This window comes from Stenella coeruleoalba (assembly GCF_951394435.1).
Source record: "Stenella coeruleoalba genome assembly, chromosome: 5".
NCBI lineage: Eukaryota > Metazoa > Chordata > Mammalia > Artiodactyla > Delphinidae > Stenella > Stenella coeruleoalba.
In genome coordinates this window covers 101,397,043-101,418,258 of record NC_137150.1, presented here as the reverse complement: position 1 = coordinate 101,418,258, position 21,216 = coordinate 101,397,043, and positions in this window count along the sequence as shown.

The following is a 21,216-nucleotide window of genomic DNA, read 5'->3' as shown; positions in this document are numbered from 1 at the left end:
TTAAATTAAATTTACCAAATAATACTTTAGCAAATAATATCTCAAAGCATAAAGCTTTTATAACTCCATCTTCTCAGAAAACCATTTTTCTGGTAGAACTTTTTGGCACTAAATCAAAATCTGTAAGGTATTTTCTGTTGTACACAGGAGGATTCCTTTTTTAATGCTCTAAAAGTATACCACATATATGGCCTATTGAGAGTATAATTTGTCTTTTACTAGATATTTCTCACTTGACTCTATGTTCGTTAATGGCAAGTATCTGTGTCTTTTACATATCATATCTAATACTTAGAACTTAATAAATATTCTGTATTATTTCTCTATATAACAAAAACAAAGGAAAGTCTTTGTCATTCCAGATTAATGTGGCTACTATGGCCAGACAAAGTGACAAATTCAGGACCAAACACAATATTTTTTATTTTAGGGATTTTGTAGTGTTTAAATCAATTTTCAAGTTGTAAAGTTGGGTCTGAAATAATTAAGAAAATCAAGTATTACAGACATACTGGCTAAAACAAAAATTTTTGAACTGACATTTCTTTAAAACTACTAATTTATAACTCTCTAATTACAAAGGGCCAAATTCTGCTCTCATATATTCAGATAAGATAATCTGTGTTTACTACAGAAGTTCAGAATAAGTTCTCGACAGCACAATTTAGCCCAGTGAGTTTAATTAAAATTAATAACCCATTATGGTGCAGTCATTATTTGGAAGGAAGGAGGTAAGATTACAGATCCAGACTTTAGTAAAATAGTCAAAATTAGAGGGAAATAGTTTTGGTAATAAAACGATTCACTGATGCTGCTACTTTAAGTAATTTTAAAATTCACTTTTAATGTTTCTGAAGAAAATAGAATCAGTTATTGCATTCTTTCCTACCTGAAGCTACCAATTAATATGGTGCTTGCATTTTTAATTAGCATAAACCTTCTCACTCCAACTTCAAAAAGCACATTAAGGTTTAAGGCAATTTAAAACATATTTCTAACATTATCTTAAAAACTGTGTCTCTAGTACTTATTACTGACTGTCCTTTCTATTTGGCTCTAGATTTTGTTACAAAAGTAGAAAATTGGTTACATTTGAATAGTTGGATGCATTCCATAATTTTCATAGTATATCCAAAAGTTCATTTGATTCAGGCCATTTAAAAAAAAGATTTAAACATTTCCATTTATTTCCATTTATTTTCCAATTTATTTTCCAATTTTCCATTTATTTCCTCAAAAAATACAATGCATGTTTTGAAAAAGTGAGCAACTTGTTGGGAAAAAATAACATGTGTGCTATTTCTAAGACAAAACCAAACAAAATAGCTGAATATTTATTTGTTATTGTGTAGCTGAGTATTAACAGCTGTAATTTATGCAACATTTAACTTGGTGTTAGACAATTACTATACACACAACCTGAAAACATAGGAACTAATTTCCCTGTTTACAGATGAGGAAATTGAGGCAGAAAGATACTTTTAAAAATTGCTCAAGGTCAGATACTTAAAATTAAACCCAGTTTTGCCTAAAGTCATCCTCCCCCTTCTAAGCATGACACTTCACTGAATCAAACCACGCTGTGAACAATTTTGTTTGCAGTCCTGAAGGTGTGAGTCACCAAGCATGGAGAGAGTACAATGGCTCAGTAATCAAAAATCATAAGGGAGAGATATCCTAACAAACTGCCCCAGATGAATGTAAATTTGGCTTTAGAATAGAATATGAGAATCTATCCAGAGAAAGAAGAAATTGTTTTTTTCTCTCTTTCCCTATGTTTGGTAGAAGGTGGATCCAGGTTGATTTTTCTTGAAGTTAAAAGACACTATGCAAGAAATAATGTCCTTAACAATAGTGTTTTTATTTTAAGTTAAACACTTGCATAATAAAAACCAAATAATATAGTGGTTTCTTCTGGATATTATTCAGGAGAGTGCTGATGTCAACCTAACATATTATTTCAAACTTGGTGAGCTGAAGAACTCTTTGCAAAAATGAAATTGCAAATATTAAGAGCAATATGTACAAGTTAAAGCAGAGTCTTGTTTGGATGGTGGGAAGAGGTGAGCTGAATCTACCATCTAACCATCTCTCTTCAATGATTCCAGAACAGGAGTGTCTCTACAGGATCACTTGGTACTTCACATCAGAATTGTTTTGGAATCTATAAGCCAGATTTTCAAAATGTAAATTTGTAATATCCTAAGGGTGTATCAGTTACATTTTAATTTTCTCTATATGGCAAAAATAGAAATGATTTAGGTAGCCAAGCAAAACTTATGTGTTCCATTAAAATAAATGAAGGTCAAGCCTTTAGCAGACAGATTATGTTCAATAATTAGTGAGTAGATTATGGCCATTAGTTCCAGTAATGTGAAACCTGGATAGAGTCTCAAGACTGAGAGAAGAATGACTATGAAAGGAAGGTTTGGAAAAACAGGATGTATCTCTAAGACTAAGATGATGTATCCTACAAGAAAATAAGGAACCTAAAAACAAAGTAATAGACCACTTGGTAAACTTTCTCTAACGCCTGTCATTTTCTTGCCTTTGCAGTATCTCTTTACTAGGTTTCCTTACAGTTAACATGACTTTTCTTTCCTCTTTAAAGTATTCAGCTAAATCCATTTATTTTCTATCTTAAAGAGAAAAGCTTAGGTGGTTATATTAGTTTTCTGTAGCTGCTGTAAAAAATTGCAATGAATTTATTTGGTAATTTATTTAAAAACAAATTTATTTTCATACAGTTCTGAAGACTGGAGGTCCAAAATCAGTTTTGCTGGGCTAAAGTCAGTGTTGGCAGGACAGGTTCCTTTTGGAGGCTTAGGGGAGAATCTTTTTTCTTTGCCTTTTCTACCTTCTGGTGGCCACCAGCATTCCTCGGTTCATGGCTTCTTCCTCCAATAACTTACTTTCATAATCACATCTCCTAATTTCTCTTTTGCAGTTAAATCTCCCTCTGCTTCCCTCTTATGAGGCATCTTACGATTACATTTAGGGCCCACCAGAATAATCTTGGATAATATGTCCCTCCCAAAATCCTTAACTAAACCACATATGCAAAGTCACTTTTGCCATATAAGGTGATACTCACAGATTCTAAGGATTTAGAACCTGGACATCTTTGGGAACTATATACAGCCTACTACAAAGATTTTTACCAAAGATTGTATATGTGTTTGTGTGTGTGTCCTAATTAAACCAATTTTCATGTGAGGATAACAAATGAAGGTTGTGTTTATTTGGACAATCAGGATAACACTACAGATTTCCAATTTGTCGAATCAGATATCTTAAGTAATATTTTTTAAAGTAAATTCTCCATAATTGTTTTAGTTCCAGATTTCACCATGGGGAAACTCTCTACTCTGAGAGAGATATGACTAGTTCATATGATGTTTGGAACAGAATTGCAAATTATGTGGATTATGTTCTATTTCTTGCATTCCTTACATCCCTTTATGTAAGGAAGTGTGGTCAGCCTCTAAGAGCCACAGCTGATGGCCAGGACAAAAATGTGGACCTCAGTCCTATAATCACAAAGAGATAAATTCTGCCAATATCCTAAGGGATGTTGGAAGCAGATCATTCCTCAGTTGAGCCTATGATGAGACTGTAGCACAGGTAAATATCTGAATTACAGCTTAGTAAAACCTTGAGCAGGAGATAAAGGTAATCCATGCCTAGATGTCTGACTTTCAGAAACTGAGATAAAAAATTGGGTGTGGTTTCAAGCCACAATGTTGTGGGAATTTGTTATGCAGTAATAAATATTAATACATGTCCTTATTTCTCTATTCTCCTCCTTTCAATTTCTTTGAATTTTAAATGCAGTAAGAGTATCTTAAGCAAATTTTATTACATCTGGAATTGGCATTTTATTCACTTGTTTTTCATTTTCCTTCAATTAATACAGTCAAAGGTGATGCAATAAGAAATTCTTGGTATATATACCAATATAAATTTAGAAGAAAATGAATATTTTTTCTAAAAGTTTATTCCATAGTTTTCAAGCTTGAAAAAGTTCTAGTCACTTTGTTTTACTTAAAATCTTTGGTTGGGGAGTGAGGTCAACGAACAAAACAGAAATTCTAGAGCTAAAGAATACAATTAGTGAATTGAAAAATTCACTAGAGGAGGAACAATGAGGAAAAGTGAAGAAAGCCTAAGGGACATCAGGATGATCAAAAAACACATTATGGGAGTTCCAGAAGAAGAAGAGAGAAAGGGGCAGAAAGCTTGCTTGGAGAGATAATGGCCAAAACTTTGCAAATCCATGGATGGAAATTGACATTCAAATTGAAGATATTCAGAAGTCCCAATGAGGATGAACCCAAAGAAGCCCAGACCAAGACACATTATAATCAAACTATCAGAAGTCAAAGACAGAGAGAAAACCTTGAAAGCAGCAAGAGAAAAGTGACATCATGCCCAAAGGATCTCCATTATTATGAGATTTCTCAGCAGAAACCTTAGAAAACTGAAGGGATTAGAATGATATATTCAAAGTGCTGAAAGAAAAAAAAATTGCAAACCAAGAATACTGTATCTGTCAAAATTGTCCTTCAAAAATGAAGAAGAAGGGTTCTGTAAAGATAGCTGAGTAAGAAACACCAAAATTCTGTCTCCCCACCTAGAAAGAAATTGAACTGGCAGAATCTGTCTGATGGTAACAATTTTGGAAATCTGGAGTGTATGGAAGGCTTGAAACTTCTAGGGGGAAGACATGAATAGTAATTGGTGGTTAACTTTAGACAATTCAGCTGTTATCTCAGTAGTAGCTGTTTATCTCCCAACCCTCAGCCCCATGGCAAACAGCTTTGCATGTATTTCTGGAGCAACTTGCACACAGCTTATAGAAGACAGGGTGAGCAGACCAGTTTACATATTGTGGGATTACCAGAAAAAGAAGGCAGAAGGAAAAAGGCAGCAAAAATATTTGAAGGAATAATGGCTGAAAATTTCACACATTTGATGAAGGACGTGAATGTAAACACCCAAGATGCTCAACAAAGTCCAAGTAGAATGAACTCAGATACCCACACTGGGACACATTATAATCAAAAGGTTGAAAGCCAAAGATAAGAAGGGAACTTTTAAAGCTGCAAGAGAGAGGCTATTTATCACATACAAAGGATCCTTAATAAGATTATGAGCAGATTTCTCATAAGAAACACTGGAGGCTGGAAGGTAGTGGGCTCATATATTCAAAGTGCTAAAGTGGCATGAGCCCGTCGGGAGACAGAGGATGGGGATTAAAGGGGCTGCAGCAGAAGTCCAGACCAGCAAGGTTGATGCCTGGTTCAAGGATGCAACTGTGGGGATGAAGCACAGAGTGCAGATTTGCGGGAAGACGGGTGAGCATCATTTAAACAGAGGATTAAATAAACTAACACATATGGGACGGTTTTGTAAGCTGTACACATTCCAGTATGATTTCAATTAGGACTGTTTTCATCAACTTTATTTCTGGGCCCATCAGCTTTTATCTGGTAAAACTGCCTTCAAAAGTGAGGGGGAAATTAAGACATTCCCAGATAAACAAAAGCTAAGGGAGTTTGTCACCACTAGACATTTCCTGCAAGAAATGGTAAAGAGAGTCATGGTCATGCAGGTTGAAGTGAAAATACATTAGACAATAATTCAAAGCCATATGAAGAAATAAAGATCTCAGTAAAGGTAAATACATAGGCAATTATGAAGTCTAGTACTGATACAGCAATGGCATTTAACTCCACTTTTTGTTTTCTATAAGATTTTTAAAAACTAATACATAAAAATGCATTATGATTTTAGATACACAATGTACAAAGATGTAATTCTGTTACATCAACAACCAAAAGGGGTGAGACAGAGTTGTTAAAGGAGCAGCATTTTTATACGTTATTAATGTTAAGCTGGTATAAATTCAAATTAGAGTGTTATAGCTTTAAGATGTTATATATCATCCCTGTGGTAACTACAAAGAACATAGCTAAAGCATATACACACAAAATAAATAAATAAATAATGTAGATATTTTACTAAAAAAATCAACTAAATACAAAAGAAAGCAGTAATGTAGGAAATAAGGGACGAAAAACATATAAAGCATATAGAAAAGAAATAGAAAACTAATAGAAGTAACTCCCTCCTTAACAGTAATTACTTTAAATGGGTTATGGACTGAATGCTTATGTCCCCTCCAAATTCAAATGTTAAAGCCTTAACCCTCAATGTAATAGTATTTGGAGGTAGAACCTTTGGGAGGTACTTAGTTTTAGATGAGATGATGAAGGTTGGGACCTCATGATAGAATTAGTGCTCTTATGAGTAGAGACCAGAGAGCTTGCTTTCTCTCTCTCCGCCATGTGAGAACACAGCAAGAAGTCAGCCTTCTGCAAGGCAGGGAAAGGGACCAGGAATTGAATCAATCAGCACTTTGCATGTGGATTTCTCAGCCTCCAGAACTGTGAGAAGTGAATTATTGTTTAGTTACCTTGTCTATGGTATTTTGTTATAGCAACCCAAATTGACTAATAAAAAATTTTAATGGATTAATACTTCCAATAAAATGACAGAGATTGGCAGAATGGACAAAAACCATGATACAACTATATGCTGCCTACAAGAGTCATGTTAGATCCAAAGACACAAATAGATTGAAAATTAAAGGATGGAAATGGACATTCCATGCAAATAGTAGCCAAAAAAAGAGCAGGTGTGGCTATATTAATGTCAGACAAAGTAGACTTAGAATCAAAAAAAGCTTACAAGAGATAAAGGAGGACATTATATATTAATGAAAAGTTCAATACAGCAATAAGATATATAAAAATTATAAACATTCACACAACTAATAACAGACCATCAAAATATATGAAGCAAAAATTGACAGAATTGAAAGGAGTTCAACAATAATAGTTGTAGACTTCAATACCATACTCTCAGTGATGGATAGAACAATCAAACGAAAGATAAGTAAGGGAATAAAGGACTTGCACAGTAAAATAAACTAAAAGATCTAACAGACATATACAAAACACTCTACCTAAGAACAACAGAACACATTCATCTCAAATATATTTGGAACATTTCCCAGGATAGACCATATGTTAGGCCACAAATTGTCTCAATAGATTATAAAAATTTTATGCATCAAAACACACTTCTCTGTCAGGAGAGTAAGAAGGCAATCCACAGAATGAGAGATAATATTTGAAAATCACTTCTGGTTAGAGATTAATATCCAGATATATAGAGAACTCCTAAAACTCAACAACAAATAAAAATAAAACTGATTCAAAAATGGGCAAAAGACTGCAATAGAATTTTTTTCAAAGAAGATATACAAATATCCAATAAGCACATGAAAAGATGCTCAACATCACTAATCATTAGTGAAATGCAAATCAAAACTGCTATGAGATACCACTTCATACTCATTAGACTGGCTAATCAGAAAATAACAAGTATTGTTGAGGATGTGTAGAAATTGGAATCCTTGTGCACTCTTGGTGAGGATGTAAAAAAGTACAGCTACTGTGGAAACAATATGGTGATTCCTCAAAGAATTAAAAATAGAATTTCCATAAAATCCAGCAATTCTACTTCTGGAAATATACTCGAAAGAATTCAAAGCATGGTTTAGAAGAGATATTTGTACACCCATGTTCATAGTAGCATTATTCTCAGTAGCTAAAATGTGGAAGAAACCTAAGTGTCCATGACAGATGAATGGATAAGCAAAATATGGTATATAGATACTATGGAATATTACTGAGCCTTAAAAAGGAAGGAAATTCTGACATATGCTACAACATGAACCTTGAGGACTTTATGCTAAGTGAAATAAGCCAGTTACAAAAGAATAAATAATTATAATTCCCTTTATATGAGGTACTCAGAGCAGTCAAAATCATAGGGACAGAAAATAGAATGGTGGTTGCCAGGGGCTGGGGGTAAAAGGGTGTGGGGAGTTTTTATATATTGGCTGTAGAGTTTCCATTTTGCAGGATGAAAGAATTCTGGACATGGTTACACAACAATATTAATGTACTTAATGCCACTAAACCGTAAACTTAAAAATGGTAAAGATAATAGATTTAATGTTATTTGCATATTACTGCAATTAAAAATGGAAAAAAAAATTAAGGAGAACTAACTACTTTCCCAGATAAACAAAAGCTGAGAAAGTTCATCACCACCAGGACTACCCTATAAAACATGCTAAAGGGAGTCCTGAAATGAAAGGATGCTAGACATTTACATGAAAGCATGTGCAAATATAAAGCTCGCCAGTTAAGGTAAATATATAGACAAATACAACATATCGTAAGATATTAAAAATGAAAAAAAAATCTCAAATCAACAACCTAACTTCACTTGTCAGGGAACTAAAGAAAAGAAAAAGAAAAAACTAAAAGCCCAAAGTTAGCACAAGGAAGGAAATAATAGAGATTAGAGCAGAAATAATGGAAATAGAGAATGCAAAAACAATAAGAAAAAAATCAACAAAACTAAGAGTTGGTTTTTATGAAAGATCAACAAAATTGGCAAGTTCTTAACTAGACAACTGAGGAAAAAAGAGAGAAGACTCAAGTACCTAAACTCAGAAATGAAAGAGGAGACATTACAACTTCAGTCACATTTTTTTAATATATTTTCCCTGACCATTCATTTCTTTTTTCAGTAGCCATATGGTGTTTGTTTAAAAACCTTTATTTCTATTCCAGATTGCTTGTGATTTTAATCCACGTCTAATTGCTTAGTTTAAGGGGCCCACCAGGAATACAGTAGGTCCCCTTTGATGTTAATCATCTTTCTCTTTCAAATCTGAACCCATTTCTGAACTTGCATATCTTAGTGAAAGATAAAATAATTGTTGCCTTTGTCTTTTCTTAACCCTCACATATAATGTCTCACTAGATACCATTAATCCTATTTTCTAAATACCCCTCTTTCATGTTTACTTTCAGGCCACTGTTATCAGACAATTATAATATCTCCCCTGAATTGAAGAAACCTCCACACTTTTCTTATTGCTTCCATAAATCCATTCTCTATGCTGCAGCCAGGATGATGATTCTTGAGATATAAGATATAAGCAGATATCTCACTTGCTTAACACTTCAATGGTTTTTCCATTGCTTTTAAGATAAAGTCCACTCTGACATGGCCTATATAGCCTGTGAGAGAGCCTCTTTAGCAGCATCCTCCTTCAGCCACTGCCCAACATCTTTTACTTCTTCCATCCAACTCCTTTCTATAATCCAACCAATAAAATTGTTGTATAAATCATTGACTTCCTCTCCTGTTGCCTTTTAATATATGGTTATGCCAGTCATGACCCTGCCTCACCCCAACTCTACCTACTCTTATTAGTCCACAAAAATTAGCAGAAATTTTAGAAGATAATAGAAATTAACTAAATAATTAAATTTGAATGAATAAATAAGAATATATATTTAACTTTTAAAAAGCAAATGACTCAGAATGCTTCTGCAATTTTGTAAAGATAGGTTTTTTTTAACTTTCAAGTGTTATTGATAACATACAAAGCTATCAAAAACGTTCTGAGAATTTTAGATTCTACTCAAACAAATTCTGATATCTTTAATTAAAAGTTTCTCTGAATCATATATCAGAATATGGGTGTCACAGTTAAATAAAATGTATGACACATTTTATGAAAATTGTTATTTACAAAATTTACAAATCTGCCTTATTTGCTTCCTTTTCCATATATATGCTTCTTCAAATAGTTCATAATTTGCTGACAGAATAAACATAGTTTTTCTAGGGGACTTTTAAGGAGGTTTCTTTAGGACTGTTCTTGTGTGGGAATAAGGAGAAGAGAAATGATCTTTGTTTCTTGAGTAAATATGAATATATTTTTAGAGTAATAAAAATAAAATTTGTATAGTAAAATATATAATAATTATATTAAAATCATTATATTATCTCATTTTAAAGAAAAAAATTGGAATGAACAAAATTGTAATCACCATAAAAATTAGTTGGTTAGATGCTATAACTTGTAAGTATCATTTAATATTTAAGTTTCACATAGCTAGTGAAATGGCTACATTTTTTTATTTCTTTGTATTCAGTAGAAAAGAATATTGCTTAATCTAGTATAGACTGTTTTAGCACTTGGGAAGCATTTCAACATTAGATATGTTATAAACATATGTTGATTATAAGTCCAAAATAAATGCAGTATTAATATAATTCTTATTGTATCAAACAAAGAATTAGCATAAAAAATTCACCCCAGACAAGCAAAGATAGAATGGTGAAAATGTTGAACAAACAGTGATTTTAGAAGAATGTGAAAGCAAGCTGGATCATATAGATAAGCATTCCCCTCCCTTCTCCCTCTCTCCATCTCTGTGTTATTTTTTAGAAACAAAAGTGATTTCTTCATTTTGTTTTACTCAACCATGTAATTATTGGAATCCTTCCATCTCAGTTAGCTTTCCTATTGAACTGTATTGACGAACTATCTTAGGTAGTTTCAGTTGATACAAACACAATATGTAGGCTGCCCCTCTCAAATATTGCTGTTACTTGGAACAATGTTTATCAGCAGGGAATCAGCTCAGGCTGCATGGATCACAAGTTAATGTCAATTGACCCTGCTACTTGTTATCTAAAACTGAAAATTTTCATAATCTGGAAAAATATATAGGAGTGCATCCAAACTACTCATTTTATAAATATGACGCTATATCCTCCACATTATTTTATAAATTGGTTTCTCATTTTATCTGGTGAAAGGTCTTAAATGCCAAGTTAACATTTTTTGTTCATAGATGGCTTCATATGAAGTTGAGTAAGATTCAGAAAGCTTATATAATTATGACACAATCATAACATCAAAAGTATTGCTTTCATTTTAGAAACCCTCTAGAAAGGGTATAACACTCCAGGTTTTATTGTAAAAGAAAAAAATCTACAAAAAATGTTCCATTTCCAGGGAATTTTTTCCTAAAATAAAACTATTTGGTTTTCATTCTTCTATTTCTATTGTTTAGTAGTCCCACCATTGGTATATCAAAAGCTCATAGCACTTACATTATCCATAAATATATTATTTCAAGTGCTAGTAAAATGAATTTTATGTTGTCAGTTGTTTGTTCACATTTCACAACTTTGATTTCTCCTCAAAGAGAGATGGAGCTCTCTGTCACTGGAGCTAGAGATTTTCAAACCTGGAATAAGTTAAACTGCCAGTGACCAGGAAGTTTATAGAACTTCTGTGTATTATACTGACAGATACTCTCTAGCACACCCAGCATTTCTCTTTAGGGCGATCTACAGTTTATAATCCTGTTATGAGGAAGAATATGAAGGTGTTCTTATCTGCCTTTCCGTTCAACCTGTAGTCATATATAACTTCATCATTACTTCTTTTCTCAGCCATCCCAAATACTGAGAACATAAGCAGGACAAGAAAGGGTTTGGTAGCAGAGCAGTCTCATCGTTCAAAGTATTTAACTGATCAAAGTGAATTAATTTTAAAAAAGAAAATTTGAATATTTTGCAAATAAGATGCAATAAAACTCTCTGCTGGTGATCAAAGTTATTCAGATAGAAAAGAGGAAAACAAAATATATCTTCAAAGTGAAGAAACTTCTGTGCTGTCATTAATTAGGTGAACAGGAGCTTTTTCTTTTCAATCAAATAGGTAATAGTATTTCCCATCATGTTATGGATGAAGAATGATATTTAAAAATAAGTTGTTTTTTTTGTTTGTTTTTTTTTTCGGTACGCGGGCCTCTTATTGTTGTGGCCTCTCCCGTTGCGGAGCACAGGCTCTGGACGCGCAGGCTCAGCAGCCATGGCTCACGGGCCCAGCCACTCCGCGGCATGCGGGATCCTCCCAGGGCACGAACCCGTGTCCCCTGCATTGGCAGACGGACTCGCAACAACTGCGCCACCAGGGAATCCCAATAAGTTGTTTTTTATATCTTAAAAAACAATGTATTTTTCTCTTACAGTGACCACACTATCTTGAAAAGTAAGGCAAAAAAAAATTGCCTCCACAAAATAAATAGTTAAATGAAGGCATTTTGTCTTTAAGTTTTCTGATGTCATATTTCTTGGGAAAGATTTATTTTCTTACCAGTTAGAAATAGGTATCATTTGCATCTTTTGCATATATTCATCACACATATTCATAGTAACATGAAACCCATGATTTTGAAGCAATGGGCCACATTGGGTAGCCCTTTATACTCATGAGGGATGAGTCATGGCTTATACAGTTGACCCTTGAAAAACATGGGTTTTAAGTGCTCAGGTTCACTTATACACAATTTTTTTTTTACTAAATACGTACTACAGTACTACACAATCAGCAGTTGGTTGACTCCTAGGATGTGGAACCACAGATACAGAGGGCAGACTGTAAAGTTATTTGCAAATGTTTGACTGCGGAGGGTCAGTAGCTATAATCCCTGTATTGTTCAAAGGTCAACTAATAGTCTCATTCTGTTAGGAATGTGTGGCTTAAACCAATGGGCTGGCTTCTTTTATCCCATCACTACCTTACATTTAAGGTAATTTGTAAACTAATGGGATTAATGTTTCTAATTTACTTAACCCTCCTTTGTTATTATGAGAGAAGAAAAAAGTGAAAGTGTACACATAATGAAATGGATACATTAAAAAGTACAAGATGAAGTACAAATGCAGCTATGCTCATTTAAAAATAATTATTGATGCCTCATGAGTCAAATCCTATTTTCAGAAAATATAGCTAAGAAAATATAGTAAGAACCTGCTGCTCTAGCTTGATAGATTCTAAAATACTAATTTTTCTGCCAAGTCAATGTCACCCAACCAAGATGGCCTTAACATTATTCTCAGTTTGACTAAATTACACAGACGTTTTTCTAACTCTAGGCCCCTGAACTCCAAAAGAGCATTTACTTTTGAAAACTTGTAAATTCTTTCTCTATCCCTTTGATATGTCAATCTTTGTTTTTTAAAAATTCTTTCCAGTTTTAGAATTCATGAATGTCTTTCTCAAGGACCTGAGAGCCATCTCTTTGAAATACTTGCTGTAATCACGTGAGATAACAGCCCTATATCTTGCTCCAAGTCGTAAAACTACCCACTGTCATGAAGATAGAATGTATACTAACATTACCACTAGTAAGCACAGATGGCCTATGATCTCCCCACCCCAGTTCTTAAAACTCTCTACCCTTTTGTTTCAGTGGAGTTGAGCTCAGACTCAGTTCTGGCCTTTACCTCTTATTTCAATAGCCTTGAATAAAGTCTTCTTTGCCTGTTTGACTTTTTCCAGTGCAACCTTTGCTTTGATTCACACCTCCAGTGCTTTATCAATGAGTGTTGCATGTCTAAGTTAACATGGTCTTTTTCATAGGTCTATATGGCTGACTCTAGCAGTGAAAACAAGGGTAGAATAACTAAAGTTCACTCATTGCCCTCTTAGATGAACATAAAAATCCAGATTGGTTATTTTAGTGTCTGAAAATTTTGGACTGTGTCAATGTATACATATCCATAACACTAGTTAGAAGCTTTGTGGGGTTTTTTCCTTAACACATTAAATATTAAAATTTTAGTTATTATAAAAATGATTATTTTCTAAAAGCTCAGAGACTTCTTTTTACATTCCTATTTTAAAAGGCTTTTGTTTCACAGCAAGAAGAATTACGAATGAACTCATTAAGGTCTTTGTCATATGTAATTAGTTGTAATCAATATCTCCTTAGAATATTTTTATCCTTTGGTAAAGACAATATTCTTAAATTCCACTTGCATGTTAAATATGCAAAGGTACTAATGATCAACCAATCAAGGCTCTTGTTTTGAAGAAAAAGAAACAAGCTTATAAGGATTAGATAAACTCTTCTAAGACTGCACAGTTACTTATATGCAGAGCTGGACCTAGGGCTAAGGTGGGGTTTTTTTGGTTTTTTGTTCCGTATTTTTGTTGCTTTTGTTTTGGTTTTTTTTCCCAATTTCCAGGCCAATAACAATAACTCAGTGAAGTCAAATGTTATCAATTAACTAACATAGTGACATGGTTTGTTTGTAATCTTAGTGCAGAAAGTCACCAGTGTTTGTTTAAAAAGGTAAACTTTTCTGTGTATTTAATTTGCTCTCTTCACATCTATACTTGTAGCAACTACTTCTACTGCTAAGGGAATTTGTCTAGGCTCAAAAGTGTGAGACAGACTCATAGTGAAACTGTTTTTTTTAAACATCTTTATTGGAGTATAATTGCTTTACAATGGTGTGTTAGTTTCTGCTTTATCATTGTGAAACTGTTGATTACTCGAATTAAATTCTTAGACCATGTACCTTTTTTTTAAAATCAGCCTCATGATGGAAATGTATGCCTTGCTTAAATGTTTTTATTGTCTTTAGCCCTAGTCACTCAAAGACTTGCTAAGGTGATAAGAGTTTATCTAATAAAATAATTCCCATTTCAGCAGAAATTATGTTGCTCAAAATAGATTAAGAAAGTTACTTTGGAATATATTCTTGTGGGCCTTCAAATATCACTATACCCACTGCTATCTAATCTAAGAGAGTTCAGAGTGAGTACTAATATGTTCAGAACATTCTAAGACCAAGCAAGTGTTAAAGATGAACAGAAATAAGAATTTGCTTTCAAATTAAATGTAATCAGTGACATATTTCATTTCCTGAAACTGACTCATCCCAATGTCAACTATAGTTTTTCTACCAGATAATAATCTATAATTTGAAATTATGAATGTTGGATATAAATAGTCATTTGCTGTGTCTTCTACAAAGGTTACATTTATTGAAGTTTATTCTCCATGTGATGGTGGTTCTGGGTGATAGTTGGAGGGGACAGAAAAATATTTCAGCATTTGTATTTGTGAAAGGACATTGAGAGTAGTCATATTTCTTATTTTAAAATATCCAGGGCTTCCCTGGTGGCGCAGTGGTTGAGAATCCGCTTGCCGATGCAGGGGACACAGATTCGTGCCCCGGTCCGGGAAGATCCCACATGCCGCGGAGCGGCTAGGCCCGTGAGCCATGGCCGCTGAGCCTGCGCATCCGGAGCCTGTGCTCCCCAACGGGAGAGGCCACAGCAGTGAGAGGCCCATGTACCGCAAACAAAAACAAAAACAAAAACAAAAATACCCAAAACATCCAGTCTGCTTGGGAATAGTAATAATATTACACTTTTTTTTCAATTGTAAAATGTGTCTTTAAATTTCTGGTATAATTTTATGAGTAAAGTAACCATTTTATAATAAGCTCCAACATTTTAACAGAAACAAGTGACATTTAATATAAAATAAAATAGTAGTTGAGACCATGGCTATGATTTCAGTATGACCAGCATTCCCTTTTATTTGCCCCAGCATGTCTTTTTCACACCTGATATTATTTGTCTCTTCCTTAGTTACGAAGCCAAGTGAGAGAACAAATACACCAGTATATTTGTACTGATCAAACAGTTCAGGTAAGGGGTTTTCAGCAGAAAGATTTTGGTAACTAGCTCCTTACATCACTGCAATAAAATATATGGATGCTGAATGAAAAAGATTTTTTTAAAGAGTTGGGAAAAAATCTGCAGGGATTTTGAAAGGAGCCCCGAAACCCAGCCATTAGGGTCTTAATTATAATGATGTCGCTTTACTAATTATTCTTACTACTCACTCTTCCCACCCACCCCTCTCCCATTTTGTTCACCTTAGTCTTTGCCTATGGATCATTTCATATTCAATCTCTGTTTTGAATTTTCCTCTTGACCCAAACTTTCTACTAATTGAATATATTCGGGGTGATTAGAAATACTCAGAGCAAACAGCTAACTTTCCTTGGTTAAAAACTTATCAGTTTTTCTAAATTGTTCCATTTACGAACACAGGGAAGTGTATTTCACCTGAGAGTAAATTTAATAGCAAAAAGGAATCAATAAACTGCCCCCAAAGAAGTGTTAGAACCCCTTTATTTATGTTTTTATATTTTTTTTCCACTGAGAATATTTTGTAACTCACCTTTTAGCCTTGAGGTAACGTCAGACTCTTTGGATCTAAGGCCAACTCTGAGCTTTCAGTAAAAATGTAAATTGGTCCATGCTTTTAACATAATAGTCCATTCAACTCAGGTTGGGTACAGATCTGTAGCTTCACTCCATTCTGAGGCTGAATAAAGAGTAGTTTTGAGGATTTTGATTTCTTTGGTGACCTTAGAGTAGTCTTCTACGACATAAGCTTTTTCCCAGAGGATTTAAGCCTTTTGTATTAGTTTTCTATTCCTGATCTAATAAATTAGCACAAATGTAGGGGCTTAACACAGCATGCATTTACTATTTCACAATTCTGGGGGGTCAGATGGTGTCAGCAGGGCTGCATTCCTTTCTGGATAGCAATGGCCAGTCCAGTCTGTCTTACATCGCACACTCTGACAAATACTCTTTGGCGTCCATCTTTCATATTTAAAGATTCCTTGTGATTACCTTGGGGCTAACTTGATAATCCAGGATAACCTATTTCAAGGTCATCTGATTAGCAACCATATGAAAACTAATTAATTCCTAATTAATTAGGTTGCCATGTAACCTAACATGTGCTTATGTTCTGGGGCTTTGGAAGGGTGGTGATGGGGACTTTATTCTTCCTATTCTTCACAGATTCTTAGTTAGTCCTAACTCTCGGTGAACAGTTCCTGTTTTTAAAGGGATTGGAGAAAATATAACAGCTTCAGTTTTCCTCAAGGAGCTAATCCTTTTTAATCAAACAACACTGGGAGCAGAGGTGGGAGGTATTCTTAATGTCCAAATTAGGAATAATTTTCCTCTTCCTAGAAAAATGAATTAGTTTATCTCCATTGATACAGGTGAAGCATGACTATCTCCAATCTAGATGGTCCAGGGGGACAGTGGTGGTGGATGTTGTGTGTGGTGGGCAGTTATTGTTCACTTTCCAAAATATTAGTCTTCATTTCCTGTGATTTTGTTCTACTTTGAGATGTGACAAAGTCCCTAGGAACTTGGGTTATGATAGTGTTAAAATATTCATAAATCCTGATTTCCTTATCATTTAATTTTTACCCCTTCTACACTTTTCTTTCCTCACCTTAAAGATTCCATGTGTACCCCATACAGATACATTTCTGATATTTCTCCCATTCTTTACTTCTGTTTTGGGATAGTTGCTTAACAAAATGAAAACACACATAAATGTGTTTTTTTACCTCAAACAACAATAACAACAAAACAGGCCAGGGGATTGCCGCAGCTAAGAAAAACAAGAGATACCCTAATTAAAACACTATCTATTAAAAGATGCTATAAATACCTTTCTTTAATTTCCTTGATTCCTAAATGAGAAAATTGAGACCATGTTAAAGGTCATGTCCAAGTTCACACGGCAAAGTAAGAGCCAAATTAGACATGGAACTCAGTGTTCTTAATTACATGCAGCACTCATTTGACAAAATATCAGATTTGGTGAAGTATAAAATAATGGGCATGGGGAGAGATGTTGCAAAAGCCTTTGTGGTTCAGTGCTGTTTCACAACAGTCAATGAAATTCCAGCAACAGTGTTCCAAATCTGATGAACACCATAAAACCTGTCTGCACTTGATAAATATTACCATTTTGAAATGATTCCTTTAATGGTATTTTCACAAGCTGTTAATGGTTGTGGTTGAAAGAGCCTACCTCACATAGTCTGACATGTCATAATTCATGCCATAGTCACAGTTTTTTCTTCTAGGTTGATGGCCTCTTGTTGACTTTAAGTATAGCCTGCCTGCTCTTTCTAACCTTACATTCAATATATCATACGGGATGATATGATTACACAATACTGAAAGCCTGCGGTCATAAATGCCACTTCTGTAATTATATCACCTGCTATTCTTCATACATAGAAAAGCTGCAGAAGCAGAAACATTTGAGCGTTTACAAGGCATGCAGCACATGTTCCTTTCTAGCATTATTTATGTGACATAAAAGTTGGAATTTATGAAACTGGAGTTGCAAAATAAAAAAAGGAAAGTGGAAGTTTACCGAACATATAACTTTCACGAAAATGTTAATTTATTCCTAATAAGAAAGATAATAGATTAAAATAATTATATTCTGGCTTGACAAGGACTTAACTCCAAAGTGAATCAATACATGTATGATTTGTTATTTGGCATATAGATAATGAATTATTTATATAATATGATTTCCACCCCTTATAATAGTAATATAGTTTTATCAGATTTCATTGTTACAACCATATAATAGTAAATAATTATTTGTGTGGAGATTAGCACTATTTAATCACCCTTACAAAATTACTCTTTTCATATTTATGTTAACATTCCCTCCCATGCACACATTGTTACAGTTATTTAGTTATATTAAACATAAGCTTATTATGTTTTTTAAGAGATTTCACATGTCTAAATTTCTCTCCGTGACTATTCCATAATTCACTAAACCATTTCCCACTGATAATATATTTAGTTAATCTCTAATTTTTGTTCTTATAAATAATTCTATATTGAATATCTGCATTATTAAAACTGGTCCTTCCATGTAAATAATTATTATCTTATGATGAATTTTCAGAAAGTACACTGCTAAATAAAAGAGCACAATACTTTTAGTGCTTTTTGATTCAGGTTTAGATATTGATTTTCTACTAATATTTAATTGTATCCCCCAACCTGTTAGTCATGATGGAAAATTAGGGTAACATTAAATTTTAAAAAGAAGAAATATTTGCAATTTTAAAACATAATATTTATGAATTATGGGATTAACTGTAGGGATAAAACATGGAGAGAAATATCATATAGTCCACATGTAATCAGAGTTGATTTATTTTTGACTTTGAATATTAATGAGCAATACATATTTTTTTTAATTTTTATTTTTTTTACATCTTTATTGGAGTATAATTACTTTACAATGGTGTGTTAGTTTCTGCTTTATAACACAGTGAATCAGTTATACATATACATATGTTCCCATATATCTTCCCTCTTGCGTCTCCCTCCCTCCAACTCTCCTTATCCCACCCCTCCAGGCGGCCACAAAAAACTGAGCTGATATCCCTGTGCTATGCGGCGGTTTCCAACTAGCTATCTACCTTACGTTTGGTAGTGTATATATGTCCATGCTTGTCTCTCGCTTTGTCACAACTCACCCTTCCTCCTCCCCATATCCTCAAGTCCTTTCTCCAGTATGTCTGTGTCTTTATTCCTGTCTTACCCCTAGGTTCTTCATGACATTTTTTTTTCTTAAATTCCATATATATGTGTTAGCATACGGTATTTGTCTTTCTCTTTCTGACTTACTTCACTCTGTATGACAGACTCTAGGTCTATCCATCTCATTACAAATAGCTCAATTTCGTTTCTTTTTATGGCTGAGTAATATTCCATTGTATATGTGCCACATCTTTATCCATTCATCCGATGATGGGCACTTAGGTTGTTTCCATCTCCGGTCTATTGTAAATAGAGCTGCAATGAACATTTTGGTACATGACTCTTTTTGAATTACAGTTTTCTCAGGGTATATGCCCAGTAGTGGGATTGCTGGGTCATATGGTAGTTCTATTTTTAGTTTTTTAAGGAACCTCCATACTGTTCTCCACAGTGGCTGTATCAATTTACATTCCCACCAACAGTGCAAGAGGGTTCCCTTTTCTCCACACCCACTCCAGCATTTATTGTTTCTAGATATTTTGATGATGGCCATTCTGACTGGTGTGAGATGATATCTCATTGTAGTTTTGATTTGCATTTCTCTAATGATTAATGATGTCAAGCATTCTTTCATGTGTTTGTTGGCAGACTGTATATCTTCTTTGGAGAAATGTCTATTTAGGTTTTCTGCCCATTTTTGGATTGGGTTGTTTGCTTTTTTGTTATTGAGCTGCATGAGCTGCTTATAAATTTTGGAGATTAATCCTTTGAAAGTTTCTTCATTTGCAAATATATTCTCCCATTCTGAGTGTTGTCTTTTGGTCTTATTTATGGTTTCCTTTGCTGTGCAAAAGCTTTGAAGTTTCATTAGGTCTCATTTGTTTATTTTTGTTTTTATTTCCATTACCCTAGGAGGTGGGTCAAAAAGGATCTTGCTGTGATTTATGTCATAGAGTGTTCTGCCTATGTTTTCCTCTAAGAGTTTGATAGTTTCTGGCCTTACATTTAGGTCTTTAATCCATTTTGAGCTTATTTTTGTGTATGGTGTTAGGGAGTGATCTAATCTCATACTTTTGCATGTAGCTGTCCAGTTTTCCCAGCACCACTTATTGAAGAGGCTGTCCTTTCTCCACTGTATACTCCTGCCTCCTTTATCAAAGATAAGGTGACCATATTTGCGTGGGTTTATCTATGGACTTTCTACCCTGTCCATTGATCTATCTTTCTGTTTTTGTGCCAGTACCATACTGTCTTGATTACTGTAACTTTGTAGTATAGTCCGAAGTCAGGGAGCCTGATTCCTCCAGCTCCGTTTATCATTCTCAACATTGCTTTGGCTATTCGGGATCTTTTGCGTTTCCATACAAATTGTGAACTTTTTTGTTCTAGTTCTGTGAAAAATGCCAGTGGTAGTTTGATAGGGATTGCATTGAATCTGTAGATTGCTTTGGGTAGTAGAATCATTTTAACACTGTTGATTCTTCCAATCCAAGAACATGGTATATCTCTCCATCTATTTGTGTCATCTTTAATTTCTTTCATCAGTGTCTTATAATTTTCTGCATACAGGTCTTTTGTCTCCTTAGGTAGGTTTATTCCTAGATATTATATTCTTTTTGTTACAATGGTAAATGGGAGTGTATTCTTGATTTCACTTTCAGATTTTTCATCATTAGTGTATAGGAATGCCAGAGACTTCTGTGCATTAATTTTGTATCCTGCTACTTTACCAAATTCATTGATTAGCTCTAGTAGTTATCTGGTAGCATCTTTAGGATTCTCTATGTATAGTATCATGTCATCTGCAAACAGTGACAGCTTTACTTCTTCTTTTCCGATTTTGATTCCTTTTATTTCCTTTTCTTCTCTGATTGCTATGGCTAAAACTTCCAAAACTATGTTGAATAAGAGTGGTGAGCGTGGGCAACCTTGTCTTGTTCCTGATCTTAGTGGAAATGGTTTCAGTTTTTCACCATTGAGGACGATGTTGGCTGTGGGTTTGTCATATATGGCCTTTATTATGTTGAGGAAAGTTCCCTCTATGCCTACTTTCTGCAGGG